The following is a 17,495-nucleotide window of genomic DNA, read 5'->3' as shown; positions in this document are numbered from 1 at the left end:
GCAAACTAAGACCACTTGACTGTTACTGAAATGAATAGCCCAGTTTGCTTTTTTTTTTTTTTTTAAAGAAATTCACGTTCTTTTATTTATTTATTTATGACTGTGTTGAGTCTTCGTTTCTGTGCGAGGGCCTTCTCCAGTTGCGGCAAGTGGGGACCACTCTTCATCGCGGTGCGCGGGCCTCTCACCATCGCGGCCTCTCTTGTTGCGGAGCACAGGCTCCAGACGCGCAGGCTCAGCAACTGTGGCTCACGGGCCCAGTTGCTCCGCGGCATGTGGGATCCTCCCAGACCAGGGCTCGAACCCGTGTCCCCTGCATCGGCAGGCAGACTCTCAACCACTGCGCCACCAGGGAAGCCCCCATTAGCTTCTTTGCCAAAGAAACTAAGCAGAGGTTCTGCTCCAGGTTGCTCTGGAACCACCTGGGAGCTCTCAAAGTCTACTGATTCCTGGGCCTCGCCTCATAATAATTGAATCTGAATCTCTGGAGATGGGGTCTGGGCATCAGTATTTTGTAAGAGCTCCCCAGGTGATTCTGATGTGCAGCCAGGTTGAAACCACTGCCTTGGAGATGGTGATCAGGAAAGGGAGAGGCTCACCTGGGTAAGATATATACAAATCGCGACAGCAATATTGCAAACACCTGAAGCATATTAAAAAGTCTGGGAGAAAATACAGTCAATTTTCAAAACGGTAGTTACGTTCCGTAAAGTCTGGAAACACTGAATTAGCAAATACTGAATCATTGCTCCTAGAGGAAATATATTCATGTATATATGTCTCTCACATAGATCATAATCTTAAATACTAAAAAGAAGTCATCATGGTAGAAAACCATGAGGTTCAGGGCTGTTAAGTCACTTGCCTGAGACCATCTCATCAGGCACAGGAACCAGAGTTGAGATTCAAGTCCTGTCCAGGTGATCCTGGAGCCGGAGCTTCTTTCGCTACACCACACTGCCCCCTACCGGCTCCATCTTCTGGCCACTTCTGCACGAGAGCTGAACCAGAAGGGAGCGTGTGCCTTTCCTCATCTGGAAACCAGTGCAGGTCCAATAGGCCACTCAAAATTTTCAGCACTGTGTGCATGTCCACAAGTATTGATGTTGGAGTTCCAAATAAATTTTAGGGAGTAGATGCATTTGCAAATTTGGAATCTGCTAATAATGAATATCAACTGTAAATAATATTACCAGCAATTATATTTGGATATAAGATATAATTAAATGCCTTTTTCTTTCTCATTTTTCTAAAATCCCTTTACTGTGTATGTATAACTTTTATAAGGAAAAAATGTAAAAAACAAACTAAAAATCTTTTCCACGGCATCCCTCTGTCTATAGACCTATTTCTTCCCAAAGTGTGGCCTTGACCTATTTACATCAGAATCACTTTGAGTGGTAATTGAAAAGATTTAATCCTATCCCATCCCTTCCCAAACTACTAAACTAGAAGCTCTAAGGAACCCAAGAATCTGCATTTGACAAATTTCCCCAGATCACTCTTATGTACACTAATGTGAAAAACATTTGCTTTTGCAATCTCTGAAGAGTGAGGATGAAATAAGGGTATTTCAGATAAAGAGGCTGAAAGAATTTACTTCTCACAAACCATTGCTGAAAGAGCTACTGAAAGACATACTTCACTCTAAGAAAAGATTGAAACCTCGAAGGAAGGATTGGGATGCAAGAGGCAATGGTGAGCAAAACAATTGGTAAGCACGTGGTAAACCTGAATAATTGCCTATAGCAGACTAAATAAAACTAATGAAAGGGGAGGAAAATTAAAATGAGGTGAAATTAAGTTAAAAGACAACCGTAACATAGAAAAAGAGGTTGTGTAATAGGTGTTAAAGCATGCTGAAACTTCGTAGAGTTTGGAAGAGGAAAGGAGATACTGATTAAACATTTTTTTGGAGGTACAGGAGCATGACCTAAGGAGAATAAAAGAATAAAAATATAAAGTATAATTTTGAAATTAGTAGGAAAAAAGGAATTTAAAAACTGGAATAACCAAAAAAAGAAAGAAAGAAGAAGAAACAAAGAAGCAGAGGCAGGAGGAAAGAATGTTTCAAGAGAATGTGTGAGCAATGGCATAGGAGTGGAGAAGAGGTTCCACTGTCAGGTAAGTTTGATTTTACTCTACTTACATGCTAATAACTTAGCCTAGTATGGTTTTTTAAAATAAATTTGTTTATTTATTTATTTTTGGCTGTGTTGGGTCTTTGTTGCTGTGAGCAGGCTTTATCTAGTTGCGGCAAGCCGGGGCTACTCTTTCGTTGTGGTGTGCAGGCTTCTCATTGTGGTGGCTTCTCTTGTTGTGGAGCATGGGCTCTAGGAGCGCAGGCTTCAGTAGTTGTGGCACGTGGGCTCAGTAGTTGTGGCTTGAGGGCTCTAGAGCACAGGCTCAGTAGTTGTGGCGTGCGAGCTTAGTTGCTCCACGGCGTGTGGGATCTTCCCGGACCAGGGCTCGAACCTGTGTCTCCTGCATTGGCCGGCGGATGCTTAACCACTGTGCCACCAGAGAAGTCCTATTATGGCTTCATGGGTGTTGGTAGAAGACACAAGATTCCTGGGTAAGATACAAAGGACAATATTACTCACAGCCTGGCTAGTAGCGTAAGAATCAATCAGCATTATTTGTGTCAGTTCCCTTATTTCCTAAGCCCCATGACAGTGACACAGAGGGTCCAGGTGCATGTTTGCACACGTAGTGGGTTGTATTACAAGAGAGAAACACTGAGCTTGGGAACCTGTTGTTTTATAGCAAGCAGTAAGCAAGTCTGCTCTTTGTCCCAGAGGAAGACATTGCCTCATCTACAAAGGTTCTATATAATCCTGAGAAATGGTCCTGGTAAAGATCAGTTAGGGCTTTGCCTTCTTGGCACACTCAGTAAGACATGTAGGAACGCGAGAGACCCATGGAGGAGTATCTCCCAGCATACAGAAGTAAGAATCTGTGAGTAAATTGTTTTGCTGGGTCATATGGTGCATTGGAATGGGAAGGAGGAAGAGGAGTGGAAAAGGAGTAGGGAGAAATAATTTAAAACCCCAGAGCTAAGGGCCTTTTATGGCCGTTTGGGCTGCTATAATAAAATCCATAGACTGGGTGACTGAAGTAACAAACATTTATCTCTCACAGTCCTGGAAGCTGGAAAGTCCAAGATCAAGGTGTCAGCTGGGTTTTTATAGCATCTTAATACAGAACAATAAACTTTTAGAGTCGTGACAAAACAAAGGAAAAGCACATTGGGCTTCTAGGAGATGGCAAATTGTGGAAAGGTAAATATATAAAGGAAACTAATGGAAAATGTGTTGTTTTTAGCAAGGTTTGTTCTGTAGGTTTCTCTGGCGCCATCTCCGGGCTGATAAGCATCTAGTGCTGTCTCCGATGATTTGAGAATCGATCTGCCCTTCCTGGTACAGAGGGGGAGGCCAGAAAGTTTTTCTTGTGTCTGGTTGTGGTTTCTTCTTTCTATCTTTAGTTGTGGAAGATATTTCCTGGTAGGTTCTGGCCTTTTTCACTGATGGTTGTTCTGTAAATAGTTGTAATTTTGGTGTGCCCATGAAAGGAGGTGAGCTCAGGGTCTTTCTACTCCGCTATCTTGGCCCATCTCTTAAGTGCAAATCTTTTAAATTGGACTTAACCTGTTTATATCCCATGTCAATTTTTCCTTTTGGAGACACATATCTCTAAGAGCTCTTTGTAAATGAAGAAAATTAGCCCTTTGCTACATATGCTATAAATATTTTCCTGAATTGCGCCCCCCCCTCCTTTTAATTGAGGTATAGTTTAACTGAGGTACAATACTATGTAAGTATCAGGTGTACAAGATAGTGTTTCACAATTTTTTTTTTTAAATGGAGATCAGTTTTTTTTTTTTTTAATTTATTTTATTTATTTATTTATCCTTGGTTGTGTTGGGTCTTCGTTTCTGTGCGAGGGCTTTCTCTAGTTGCGGCGAGCGGGGGCCACTCTTCATCGCGGTGCACGGGCCTCTCACTATCGCAGCCTCTCTTGTTGCGGAGCACAGGCTCCAGACGCGCAGGCTCAGTAGCTGTGGCTCATGGACCCAGTTGCTCCGCGGCATGTGGGATCCTCCCAGACCAGGGCTCGAACCCGTGTCCCCTGCATTGGCAGGCAGACTCTCAACCACTGTGCCACCAGGGAAGCCCCACAATTTTTAAAGGTTATATTTCGTTTATAGTTACAAGATATTGGCTATATTCCCTGTGTTGTACTATTTCCTGTGTTGTATATATCCTTGCAGCTTTTTTTTTTTTTTTTTTCAAATGGGTCAGTTATTTAATTAGGTTCTTTGTAAGAAGTTTAGAACACTGCTTTGTGAGGATAGATTCCATTTGTGAGAGCAGATACAGAGCGGAGGCAGCCCTGGAGCTGAGGAACAGCTTTGATTCTTCGCAGAATTTGTGAGTCCGCAGCTTCCTGATCCACCTTGCTCTGCTCTGTAACCTCGTGGTTCTCTCTCTGTGTCAAAGATCTCACCTTCCTGGTGCCTGAGCTTACGCAGCTTCTTTTTTTTAAAAAAAATTTTTTTAAACATTTTTATTGGAGTATAATTGCTTTACAACGGTGTGTTAGTTTCTGCTGTATCAAAAAGTGAATCAGCTATATGTATACATATAACCCCATATCCCCTCCCTCTTGTGTCTCCCTCCCTCCCACCCTCCCTATCCCACCCCTCTAGGTGGTCACAAAGCACCGAGCTGATCTCCCTGTGCTATGTGGCTGCTTCCCATTAGCTATCTATTTTACATGTGGTAGTGTGTATATGTCCATGCCACTCTCTCACTTCGTCCCAGCTTACCCTTCCCCCTCCCCGTGTCCTCAAGTCCATTCTCTACGTCTGCATCTTTATTCCTGTCCTGCCTTTAGACTCTTCAGAACCATTTTTTTTTTTAGATTCCATATATATGTGTTAGCATACGGTATTTGTTTTTCTCTTTCTGACTTACTTTACTCTGTATGACAGATTCTAGGTCCATCCACCTCACTACAAATAACTCAATTTCATTTCCTTTTATGGCTGAGTAATATTCCATTGTATATATGTGCCACATCTTCTTTATCCATTCATCTGTCGATGGACACTTAGGTTGCTTCCATGTCCTGGCTATTGTAAATAGAGCTACGCAGCTTCTTTTTAAGTAAGCATCAGTGAGATGTTCCGGGATTTTCACACCACTGATATCAATTTTGATGGAGGTGGCAATGACAAATTTCTGGTGTGTTCTACGCCAAGGAACTCAATTGAGGGACAGAGACCCAGTCACAAGTAGCAAGCCACTGCTCAGCTGCTTCAGGAAGATGACCCTCTTGCCTCTGTGGCGCCCGGGGAGGATGATGAGAATGGTCCCAGGAGTGATGCTAGCGCAGTTTTCTCACATGCTTACTGAAGGGTTTTTTGCCGACTCAACAGTTTTCGAGGGCACATCTTCAGTAGGATAATACCTAGGCATTTTGCAAAATTTAACCACTCGGGTACCACCATTCTTGACACCACCAACTGGTTTTGTGACAGTAGCAAGAACTGCCACCTTCTTTTTCTTTTTCTTTTCAACTTTGGCTTTAGCTGCTGAATACTTCCTCTTGTACAAGGCCTGTCTGGAATACATAGCCGATCGGGAATGTCTGCCAATTCCTCTGACCGGGACAGGGTTTCAGCTTCAGCGGGGCTTCCCCTTCTTAACCTTCTTCACCTTTTTAACCTTGCCACTAGCATCAGCCTTCTTGGCTTCAGGTTTTTTCTCCTTAGTATCTGGCTTCTCAGCTTTTTCACCCGCCATCTTGCAAGATGGGAAAGAGCTCCTTGTAGCTCATTTATTTTATACATAGTAGTTGTACCTCCTCTTAATCCTCTACCTCTTTCTTGCCCCTCCCCCCTTCCCACTCCCCACTGAGTTGCCCTTTGTTTGTTGAATTGTTTGTGGCCTTGGAGAAATGTTTAATTTCTTCTTCTTTTTAAAAATGTAGTCAAATGTGTTAGTAGCTATTCAGTAGGTACTTATACCTGGAGAAACAAGAAGAAGGTGGGAGCCTGAGCCTCCACTTCCTTGAACAACAGATTAGGAGCCAGGAGAGGGGACCTTAGGGTTTGAGATGTGGGAGTTGGGTTGGGGGACAGACCAGCCAAAGGGAGGTGAGTTAGGAAACTTGTAGGATAACCATGTGGTTGGGTCACTCAGGAAATATGACTAAGGGCTCTGGAATCAGCCTTTGTGGGTTCAAATCCCAGGACTAATATTACAGAATGACTTTGGCGGGGGGCAGATAATGAGCCTCCTGTGCCTTAGTTTCTTCATGTAGAAATTATTAATATTTTATCTGAGGCTTAAATGAGATAAGGTCTGGCACAGTGCTTGGCAGACAGTGAGTGCTTCCTAGAAAAGAAATAAAGAGAACTTGGGTTAGCTTGTAGGAGGAGTGGAAATGAATAGACATATGGAGAAACTCATAGATTGTAGGTGAGTGAGCTTGAGAGGAATGAATGATCAACCCTCTTTCTGTGGTTAAAATCATGACCATATTACGAAAACAACAATCGAAGGCTGTGGCTTGGAGGTTCAACCTAGAGACTCTAGAACCAGAGAGCTTGTTCCAATTCCAGCCCTACCCCGTACTGGCTTTGTGACATTGGGCAAATCACTTAATGTCTCTCTTCCTTGGTTTCTTCAACTAAAAGTGTGGGATAATAATTATACCTATCTTAGAGATGAAGAAATGAAAAGTGAGCTAAAATATGTAAAGCACCTAGAAAACTATCTGACACAGCGTATGTACCTAAAAAATAGTTATTATATTACTATTAATCATATTTTCACTGTATCAGGTGCATTTTCACTATCACCTCATTTGAGTTTTCTGAGATAATTGTTCCTTTCAATACGCATCCACCTATTGCCAAGATACTGTTCTTGATTTTACTAGGTCCTAAATTTTGGGGTTGACTTAAGTCTGCCCTTCCATCCTCTGGCTCTTTGATATTCTCTGCTAAACTAATAATATTCTATGTTATTAATAGGTATTGATAACTTCATGTTATCTCTCTCAAATGACATTTGCATTTTAACAAGAATTTTCAAGGCCTTGACTCAAAGCAGTGAGTAATGTGGTTATTTTAGGGATTCTGGCAGAGAGAAACAGTCCTTGGGCTGGGAGAGCTTTCCTAAATTCTAAATTTATATCAAGCCAGCAGCTGCCTACCCTGCTCACTCAGAATATGGAGTAGGGTTGTATTGGCGATCAGGGAGTGATTTAAATCAATTAACCAATACTTTTGTCACTAGTTATATGCCAGCAACTGTCTTAGGTAATGTGGGGAAGAATATAAAGATGAATAATCCTTGTTTCAAGGAATTTATAATCTAATTGAAGACATCAAGATGTAGAAAAATAAAACAGATACTTATTCTCATTGCCAAGGTCAGAACAGACCTGAGAATGTTGCCTACTGATCAGTATACTGGTGTGAAGTCTTGAGGGCCGGGTCAAACCAGGAAGAAGCTTATCTAGATAGGAGCTACTCATAAGATCGTTTTACTGCACAGCCATAGCAAGAGTAACTGCTTAGAAATGGAGCTGACTCTGCAGTCAGACCACTAAAGGGGGAGATACGGCATTGAGTTAGGCACCGGAGGGAGAGTCTGGATGAAGCATTAACAGAGAGTGAGAGCCTGGAACAGGATGGGAGTGCAGGGCAAGTGAAGGTGGAGGAACCATGTAACTTAGTGGGGACATCTTCCATATGAGTTCTGGCATGACTTGTGAGGTGAGGATGGCATTTTAAAGGAACAAAACTGGGATGAACAAATAATATCTTTCCTCATTTGTCAAATAAGGAAGATTGAAACACGTGAGTACTAAGGAATTGCCCAGCTGTAGTAGTCTATAAGTCAATCATTCTAGGACCAAACAAAAAGCAGCAATAGTATTCAAATCAGCCATATAGACCCATGTTTCCAAATCATAGCCCATCAGAGTCCTTTCGTTCATTTGCTGTGAAATCTTTTAATTTTCTTACACTGTCTCTTGAATGTGTTAAGAAAATGTAGATTCTTAGTTCTCCAAAACTGAAGTGGTCTTCTTTACAAGACAGGAGAAAGAAGAAAAACAAACTTAGCCCAATTCAATGATTTAAACCTAAAGTTAAGCAGACTGAGACAAAATGATAGCGTCCGTTCTGTTTTTTCCATTGAGCACAAGATCAGCTTTGATGTTCAGCATATTTTTCAATTATCCTTCTCTATTTTTAATAGATTAACAGCAAATCAGTTGCTTATTGTACAATTCTCTAACAAGGCCCAAAAAAAAGTATTACTGAAAGGAAAAAGAAAAGAACTAATGAATAATAAAAAAAAAACAATTTAACTAGTCTTTTTGGTCTTTGGTCTTTTAGTTTTTACCCCTCTTCTTCCCACTTGCTTCACTCCAAGATGGTGTCTTGGTGTATTTGCTTATATAATCTTATGGTATTGAGTAGAGGGCGTCCTGTGTTCATAAACCTGTGTCTGCTGGCTCCTTAGTAATATCTGTCATCCACCTGGTTGGTGCCAGGCCTGAATGCATTCCAGGGCGAAGCCATTGCTTAGTGTAATTTGTGTTCTGGCCTCTCTGGTTTGATCAGGGCCAGTGGTTTCCCTGGCTGACCGGGTTCACCCCAGTCCTGACTAGTACTAGGGAAACCCCTTGAAGTCTGGTTATAACTCCCATTTGGCCCTGGTGCAACAACACTCTTCCCTCCCACTACACAGTCCACTTCTACCCTGACTAGTACTTTTTCTTCCAAACCCCCTTACCAGCTTTCAGCGATAACTGAATCCCATCTAGATCACGCCTCCCAAACCATGCTCACCACCTGATTTACTTTCAGAGTTTGGGTCTCTTGTGGGTGGTAGGGGGAACTGATAAGGTGATTGCATTCCAGATGTTCAACAGGAAGCAGAGCAAAAGTCTTCTGTCTGGGAAGGTCCCCAACTCATCTGGGTGTTTCTGAATCCCCCTTAGCTTCTTCACCCATTCAATCAATATATATTAAGAACCTACTGTATGTTAAGCCCTCTGTTAGGTAATGGTGATATAATGGTGAACAAGACAGGGTCTCTGTCCTCTTGGTGCTTATAGAGTAATGGCAGGGGGGAGTACACATGATAAAGAACTCAGCAAACACGTACATAAATGCAATTTTTTAAGCGCTATGAAAGAAACAAATAGGATTCTGTGTTCCAAATAATAAAGGAGACATTAAAAAACCCATTTTAGAAGGAGTTTGGTGATGATTTCTCTGATAAGACACTTAATCTGTTAATGATGAGAGACAGCCAACCATGTGAAGACGGGAAGAGAATGCAGGGCAAGGCACAGCAAATGCAAAAGCCCTAGATGGTAAAGAGCCTCCAGATGGGTTAGAAAATAATCCGCAGATATAAGATTTTCCTTCCATTCTTACAGAAAAGTGACATAATTTTCGGGATATGATTAAGACTACAAACTAGAAACTTGCTGAGTTTTAAACAAGGCCCAGACTAAGGTAAGCAAGTGAGGCACTCACCTCAGGTACAAAATTTAAGGAAGCACCAAAAAACTAAATGGTCAAGATAAACATATTTTAAAACATCAAAATTAACGTAAAAGTCAATGATGAACAAAATATCAAATTTTAAATTAAATACAGAATCAGTATTACTGAATTTTCCTTTTGTCATAGGCTCCAATATGGCTTAGCACAGCTCTGGTATTACTATCATCTCCCAACAGAGATCATTTTACTTTTTCCTTTCCAGTTTGGATGCCTTTTATTTATTTTTCTTGCCTAATTGTTCTGGCTAGAACTTCCAGTATTATGCTGAATAGAAGCAATGAAAGCAGGTATCCTCTAACCTCTTAAAATTTAGAATTCGTAAAAGGAGATGATTGGAATGTCCATAAAGTTTGGAAGGACTGATCTTTATGAGTGCATCATCAGTTTTGACTTGAGTTGGTTAATGGTTTGCCATTGTTATACACATATTCATTAACTTAATAAATATTTATTAACATATATGAAAAATTACCACTAGGTTTTCCCTTTGTTAGATTTTTTTCTTGTATCATCATCTTGATTTTTCTTCTCAAATTCTTTTTCCACTGGAAATTAGGAATGAATAAGGTACAAGAGCTGCCATAAAAAATGTTTGAGAAGTGCCAATATAGCCCATAAAACAATGGCTGAATTGTTTTGGAAAGGCTTTATGGTAATTTAGGGTAGAAAGATGGTATCAAGATTTAAGCTGCTATTTGGTTCACTTGCCACTTCGGGGAGGGATGACCTGGTCAGGGCTGTGGCCAGTAGGACTGAGACATGGAGTAGGGACTCCCAACCCAATTCTGTGATGAATCTGAAGTTAGGAATGTAAATAAAGCTGAAAAGTGTTGTGCAGGAATTCTGAGATTCAAGGGGTCATAAGGCAAGCTCTGGGGGTAGCCATGGCTGAAGGGAACTGGAAGCAGCTAGGACAGCCATGTTTGAAACAAGAGTCATGACTTCTGCGATCTCACACCCCCTGGGTATCAGTTGGAAGCTTTGACTAGGCTGCGTGCTGTAAGCATATTAAGGGTAGAACCAGACAGTATCACCCACTTAGTTATTCTCCTTCAAATCCATCTCAGCGAGCGCCTTCCCTTGCTCCGTCTTCGTGCCTTTGCTCAATTGTACTTAGAAAGTCAAGTTATTGCAATCAGGCTATCTGCAGAAAGGGCGGGTAGACCTCCTGGTACATTCTTCACCGACTTCACCACCAGAAATCAGTTTGATGCTAACTCCTCATTTTCTGGATTGTTGAACTACCTCCCCTGGGTAATCAGAAATCCTGAGGTATTCCCAGAGAGGAAGACTTTGGATATCGGTTGGTCAACTTCCAGGAGAAGCAAGATTCAAGACACATCACTCTCTTGATCTCGCCTGTCCATATTATAGCTATAATTAGCCTAGAAAGCCAGGGACTTTGCTGTTTTCTCCTGGAAACACAGCTGCAGTTGCTGCACCCTTGATTCTGAATGTTGTGCTGAGACTGAGGCCACCTGTCCCTATGTCTGTATTTTTTTCTCAAAGAGCTGAGTGATTGCCTTGAACAGCTGTGGGTATTTGCGTTTTATTTTTATAAGCCCTAAGCAACTGAGTGAAAAGCAAAGCCAATTATGTCATTGAGTCCTTTAATATGTATGAACAGAATAGCAGAAAACTGAGTTAGCCATGGCAAATACAAGGTTTACATAGAAGAAGAAACACTGAATTTTACTGGGAAATCAGTGAACAAAGAGGCAAAATGTTTGCTTTTTTGGGGAAAGACTATTTTTATTTTGTTTATGTTCATTTAGATAAACTATCTTTACACAAAATCCTACAAACACTGAATTTATCGATACAAGATGGCAGAGGAAGCACGGTTGGAGGACATGTTGCACATAAGTCTAGCAAGAGAATTAGGTTTTCATATGCAGTAACCCCTACAGATTTGTTTGTTCTTGGGGCTGTTTAAAATAACATTTCCCTTTTTCTTTGAATTTTATGGAGTTTAAATGTTACTGCAAAGTTCAGTATCCCATCTGAAAACCTATTTGTAACATCATCGCAGTAAGTCAAGAATTTGGAGAGCTGGAGCCCGATTTCTGGCATTCATTTCAAATGCCAGCAGGCTTTTGGCCACTGACTATCATTGGAGAGTCTTCAGGTTAGTGTAAGGGAGAAGGCAGTTTTACCTAGTATTGTGTAGCGTCGTATTTGGAATTACAAGTCTCTTGGATCTTTGGTGGCTACATTTTTAGAAGCGGTGATGGTGGTGAGTGGTGATGTTCTGGGAAGTTAAATAAGTGGACTTTCCAGGGACTTTCCTCATGGCGCAGAGGTTAAGAATCCGCCTGCCAATGCAGGGGACACAGGTTCGAGCCCTGGTCCGGGAAGACCCCACATGCTGTGGAGCAACTAAGCCCGTGTGCCACAACTACTGAGCCTGCGCTCTAGAGCCTGCAAGCCACAGCTACCGAGCCCACATTCCACAGCTACTGAAGCCCGCGTGCCTAGAGCCCGTGCTTGGCAACAAGAGAAGCCACAACAATGAGAAGCCCAGGCACCGCAACGAAGAGTAGCCCCTGCTCTCCGCAACTAGAGGAAGCCCGTGTGCAGCAACGAAGACCCAATGCAGCCAAAAATAAATAAATAAATAATAAATAAATAAGTGGACTTTCTTATCTTGATATGAAAACTCATAGAAGCCTTTTACCTAAAATAATTGTTACAAAATTTGAGACATTTTGATCTTTTTCTCCTTATTTTCCTTCTTATTTTAAGGTGAATCCAGTTCATCTCAGTTATAGTTTTTTCTTCTTTGTTATGAAAATTCTACTTATTGTTGCTAAAATGATAGAAAATACAGAAAAACTAAAAATAAGAAAAATTTTATTCCAAAGGGCAAGTGTTTTAAGCATCTTTCTTAGTCCTGGCCCAATTTTGTGTGTGTATGTGTGTGTGTGTGTGTGTGTGTGTGTGTGTGTGTTTTCATAATTGAGACCACATTGTGTATGTACACTTTTGTATTCTTTAAAATATTGTGTCATAAGCTTTCTCCAGTATTATTAAAAATTTTATAAGCAATTTTACCACCTCCTCTTTTATTTCTCCTTCCCTACTCTTCCATTCTTTTTCTTAAAAAGTATTTGTTTTCTTACTTTTTTTTCTTTTCTCCCTTCTTTCTTCATCAAAACGCCATTAAGGAAATGTTTGCTTTTGGACAAGATAGACTAAGGACTGGATTCTCCTTGGAGCCTATGAGGGGTTGGCAGTGTGAGTCCAGGGAGGCCACGGCAGTTGGAGTTCATGGGGCAAAGTACCAAAGAGATGACTCCTTAGAGCAATAAAGCTCTAAAGATCTGAAGAGCATATCCCTTTTGAGTTCTTTTTAAAAAAATTTAAATTAATTAATTAATTAATTTTTGGCTGTGTTGGGTCTTCATTGCTGCACGCGGGCTTTCTCTAGTTGCAGTGTGCAGGCTTTTCATTGCGGTGGCTTCTCTTGTTGTGGAGCACGGGCTCTAGACGTGTGGGCTTCAGTAGTTGTGGCATGCAGGCTCAGTAGTTGTGGCTCACAGGCTCTAGAGCGCAGGCTCAGTAGTTGTGGCACACAGGCTTAATTGCTCCGCGGCATGTGGGATCTTCCCGGACCAGGGCTCGAACCCTTGTCCCCTGCATTGGCAGGCGGATTCCTAACCACTGTGCCACAAGGGAAGCCCCCCCTCCCCTGCCCCTTTGAGTTTTCACCTGAGTACTGAGAAGCATATTTGTGTGAGGAAACTACTCAAGTTTGGGGAAAGAACTGCCTAAAAGGACTAGAAGGAAAAATCACTGGGATTCACATAGGGCTTAGAAGAGTTTGTATTCCCACCAGCCAGGATGGATAGACCTTGTAAGTTATGGAAGTCAGAGAGTGTACTCAGAAGGGTAATGCTGTGCAGTGGTGGGACAAAATTAGCCCTAGATTAAAAGCTCTTCTGGTCTCACATAAAGAAGTATAAAAGCAAGCCTTAAAAAAGTGAAACTGTTTCTAAATATCGTTACTCCAAGAACAAAGCTCAAGAATATTTGTGAAAATATGGAAAAAAACATCCAGCACCCAACAGGGTAAAATTAACAGTGTTTGTGATCCAATAAAAAAATTACCAGATATATAAAGAAGTAGGAAAACGTGGACCACAATGGAAAAAATCAATCAATAAAAATAGACTCAGAAACAGCATAGGTTATAGAATTAGTAGACAAGGACATCAAAATGGATATTGTAATTATATTTCATATATTCAAGAAAGTAGATTAAAATTAAATACATTAAGTAGAGTCATGAAATATTTTTAAAAACTCAAAACAAACTTCCAAAGATTAAAAATATGTCTGAAATAAAAAAATATATTGGATGGAATTAATAGATTAGTTACTGCAGAAGGAAAGATTAGTGAATTCAAAAACATAGCAATAAAAACTATATAAAATGAAATGCAGAAAGAAAAAAGACTGAAGAAAGTGAACCCAGCTTCAGTGAACTTGGGACAAGTTCAAACAGCCTATACTACACATATAACGGGAGATCCTAAAGGAGGTAAGTGGGAACAGAAAAAAAATTCAAATTCAAATAATGGCTAAAAGTTTTCCAAATTTGATGAAAACTCTAAATCCACAGATATGAGAAGAACTCCAAGAATAAGATACATGAAGAAAACTATACTAAGTCACATCATAGTCAAATTGCTCAATATCAGTGACAAAGAGAAAAATCATAAAAGCAAGCAGAGAAAAAAGACACATGGAAAGAAGAAAGATAAGAATAACCACAGACTTCTCAATGGAAACAATGCAATTAAAAGAGACTTAACTAAATAAAGAGATACTATGTTCATGAATTAAAATACTAGATATAATTAACATGCCAATTCTCCCTAAATTACAGTCTAGTATGAGTCCCAAAAGTTTTTTTTTTTTTTTTTTTTTGGTAGCAATTGACAATCCCATTTTCCAATTTATATGGAAATACAAAGGGCCTGGAATAACCAAACAACTCTGAAAAAGAAAAAAGAAAGTTTGGGAGCTTATAATGCTTCATTTCAAAACTTATTATAAAGATACTATAGTCAAGGCAGTGTGGTATCAGCATAGCATTGGAAAAATAGTAAAAATCTGCAAACAAAAGTGCCTCCATGGGAGTTTTGGGTACCAGGTAGGAGATTGTGAAACCCTGGTTCAGGTCAAGACCAAGGAGAGCTCTTTTGGCAAAACAAGCTCACAACCACGTGGCTGACTTGCTGTGGTCCCATCTACAGAAACAGAAAGCAATAGTAATTAAAACAGTATGATACTGGCATGAAAATAGACATGTAGAACAATAGAACAGAATTGAGAGCCCAGAAATAAACCCACACATTTATGGTCAACTAATATTTGACAAGGGAGCCAAGAATACTCAATGGGGAAAGGATAAGCTCTTCAATAAACAATGTTGGGAAAACTAGATATTCACATGCAGAAGAATGAAATTTGATTCCTGTCTTACATCACTCACAAAACTTAACTTGAAATTGGTTAAAGACTTAAGTGTAAGTCCTGAAACTGTAAAACTCCTGGAAGAAAATATAGGGGAAAAGCTCCTTCATATTGGTCTTGGTAATAACTTTTTGGATATGACACCAAAAACACAAGCAACAAAAGTAAAAATAAACAAGTAGGTCTACATCAAACTAAAAAACTTTTGCACAGCAAAAGTGTCAACAAAATGAAAATGTTACCTACAAGACGGGAGAAAGTATTTGCAAACCATGTATCTGATAAGATGTTCATATCCAAAATATATAAGCAGCTCATACAACTCAATAGGAAAAAACAAATAATCTGATTTAAAAATGGGTAGACATTTTCCCAAAGAAGGTATACAAAAAACCAACAGGTACATGAAAAGATGCTTGACATCACTAACTTTCAGGGAAATATAAATTAATAACATAATCACCTCATACCTGTTAGAATAGCTATTATCCAAAAAATAAAAGATAACAAGTAAGTATTGATGAGGTTGTGGAGAAATTAGAACTCTTGTCCATTGTTGGTGAGAACACAAATTAATACAGTATGGAGTTTCCTAAAAAATTAAAATTAGAATTACTATATGATCCAGCAATCTTACTTCTGGGTATAGATATGAAGGAAATGAAATCAGTATCTTGAAGAGATATTTGCACCCCCATGTTCATTGCAGAATTATTCACAATAGCCAAGACATAGAAACAACGTTAAGTATTCATCTACATGTGAATGGATAAAGAAAATGTGGAATATATACACACAATGGAATATTATTCAGCCATAAAAAAGGAAATCCTGCCATTCACAACAATATGGATGGAACTTGAGGACATTATCCTAAGTGAAGTAAGTCAGAGAAAGACAAATACTGTATGATCTCACATATATGTGGAATCTAAAAAAGCCAAACTCATAGAAACAGAGAGTAATGTGTTGGTTGCTTGGGGGTAGGGGGTGGAGGAAATGGAGATATTGGTCAAAGGGTAAAAACTTCCAGTTATAAGATAAATAAGTGGGAATCTAATGTACAGCATGGTAGCTATATTTAACAATACTGTGTTATATACTTGAAAGTTGCTAAGTAGATCTTAAATGTTCTCAACACACACACACATAACTGTAATTATGGGAGGTGTTGGAGGTGTTAACTAACCTTACTGTAGTAATCACTTCACAATATGTACACGTATCAAATCATCACTTTGTACACCCCAAGCTTTTACAATGTTATGTGTCAATTATATGAGATATGTCAATTATATCTCAGTAAAGTTGGATAAATAAACAAATAGGAAGGCTAGAAAAGTCTTCCTTTGAGTAGAAAGCCAATTACTAAAGGTAGAAGAATTGACGATATTAGAAAATCTCCATTTGGCAAAAATTAGAGTAATAATTAACATTAATGGGTGTCAAAACTGGTAAGGGAAAGTGAGGTAAAGAATCAGATTTTACATAGTTATCTCTCCACAAAATATTTATCTATTGCAAAAGGGGAAAAACACAGCTTCACACCCTTCAGGATCTGGCAAATACTGTCTTAATCGTGTGAAGTTAACACCTCAACTATTAGCAGGGCTTTTGTACAGGTGAGATGGACCTCCTACCCAAAGTTGGTTCAGATGTCGAGACTGGTGATCTCACACACACACACACACACACACACACACACACACACACACACAAACACACATACCCCAAGAGGATAGAAAGAGGTTTATTACTCACATTTTGAGGCTTTTTGAAAGGAGTAGGGTAGGCTCCCAAGCATGTCTGAAAATGGCTTGCGAGAGCAGGAAGGGTGACTGGCTTTGGCTTTTATTGGGTTAAGGGGTGGGGCTACCAGTGAGGGTTCCCAGGCACAGGCAAGGGCTTGTATAGTTGGAACTTCTTATCTGAATCAAAGGAGGGAGCATCTGCACTTTCTTACCAGCTTGCCCGGATGTGGGGCAGCAGAAGGGAGAGGAATAAGACTTAAAAGCTATCAGCTTTTCTTTTTTCTTTTTAATTAATTTTTATTGGAGTATAGTTGATTTACAATGTTGTGTTAGTTTCTGCTGCACCGCAAAGTGAATCAGTTATACATATTAATATATCCACCCTTTTTAATATTTATTTATTTATATATTTTTGGCCACGCCGCGTGGCTTGCGGGATTTTAATTCCCCGGCCAGGGATCGAACCTGTGCCCCTTGCAGTGGAAGTGCAGAGTCCTAACCATTAGACTGCCAGGGAAGTCCCTCCACTCTTTTTTTAGATTCTTTCCCCATGTAGGCTCTCTTCAGCCACTTGAGGAGAGCTCCCTGTGCTATACATTATGTCCTTATTAGTTATCTATTTTATATATAGTAGTGTGTATATGTCAATCCCAATCTCCCAATTT

The 17,495-nt window shown here is 40.0% G+C and overlaps 1 long non-coding RNA gene and 1 pseudogene across 2 annotated transcripts in view; both read right to left on the bottom strand.

Moving 5' to 3' along the window:
* Nucleotides 1-43: 43 nt before the first annotated feature.
* LOC309631123 (large ribosomal subunit protein eL6-like) lies at nt 44-16,221 on the bottom strand (annotated as a pseudogene). The gene is made up of 2 exons: nt 5,154-16,221; nt 44-4,531 (listed from the first exon to the last, which is right to left on the bottom strand). The product of its transcript is annotated as a large ribosomal subunit protein eL6-like (transcript).
* LOC309631140 overlaps nt 44-17,495 on the bottom strand; it is a 283,441-nt gene continuing 265,989 nt past the window's right edge. Inside the window, exon 2 of the long non-coding RNA XR_014246091.1 lies at nt 44-4,098. This is a non-coding gene — a long non-coding RNA (uncharacterized lncRNA). The remainder of the gene's footprint in view (nt 4,099-17,495) is intronic.

The sequence above is a fragment of the Balaenoptera borealis genome, assembly GCF_965194805.1.
Source record: "Balaenoptera borealis genome assembly, chromosome: 6".
NCBI classification, from domain to species: domain Eukaryota; kingdom Metazoa; phylum Chordata; class Mammalia; order Artiodactyla; family Balaenopteridae; genus Balaenoptera; species Balaenoptera borealis.
Note: the sequence above shows the minus strand (reverse complement) of the source record. Positions and strands in the feature narration are given on the sequence as shown.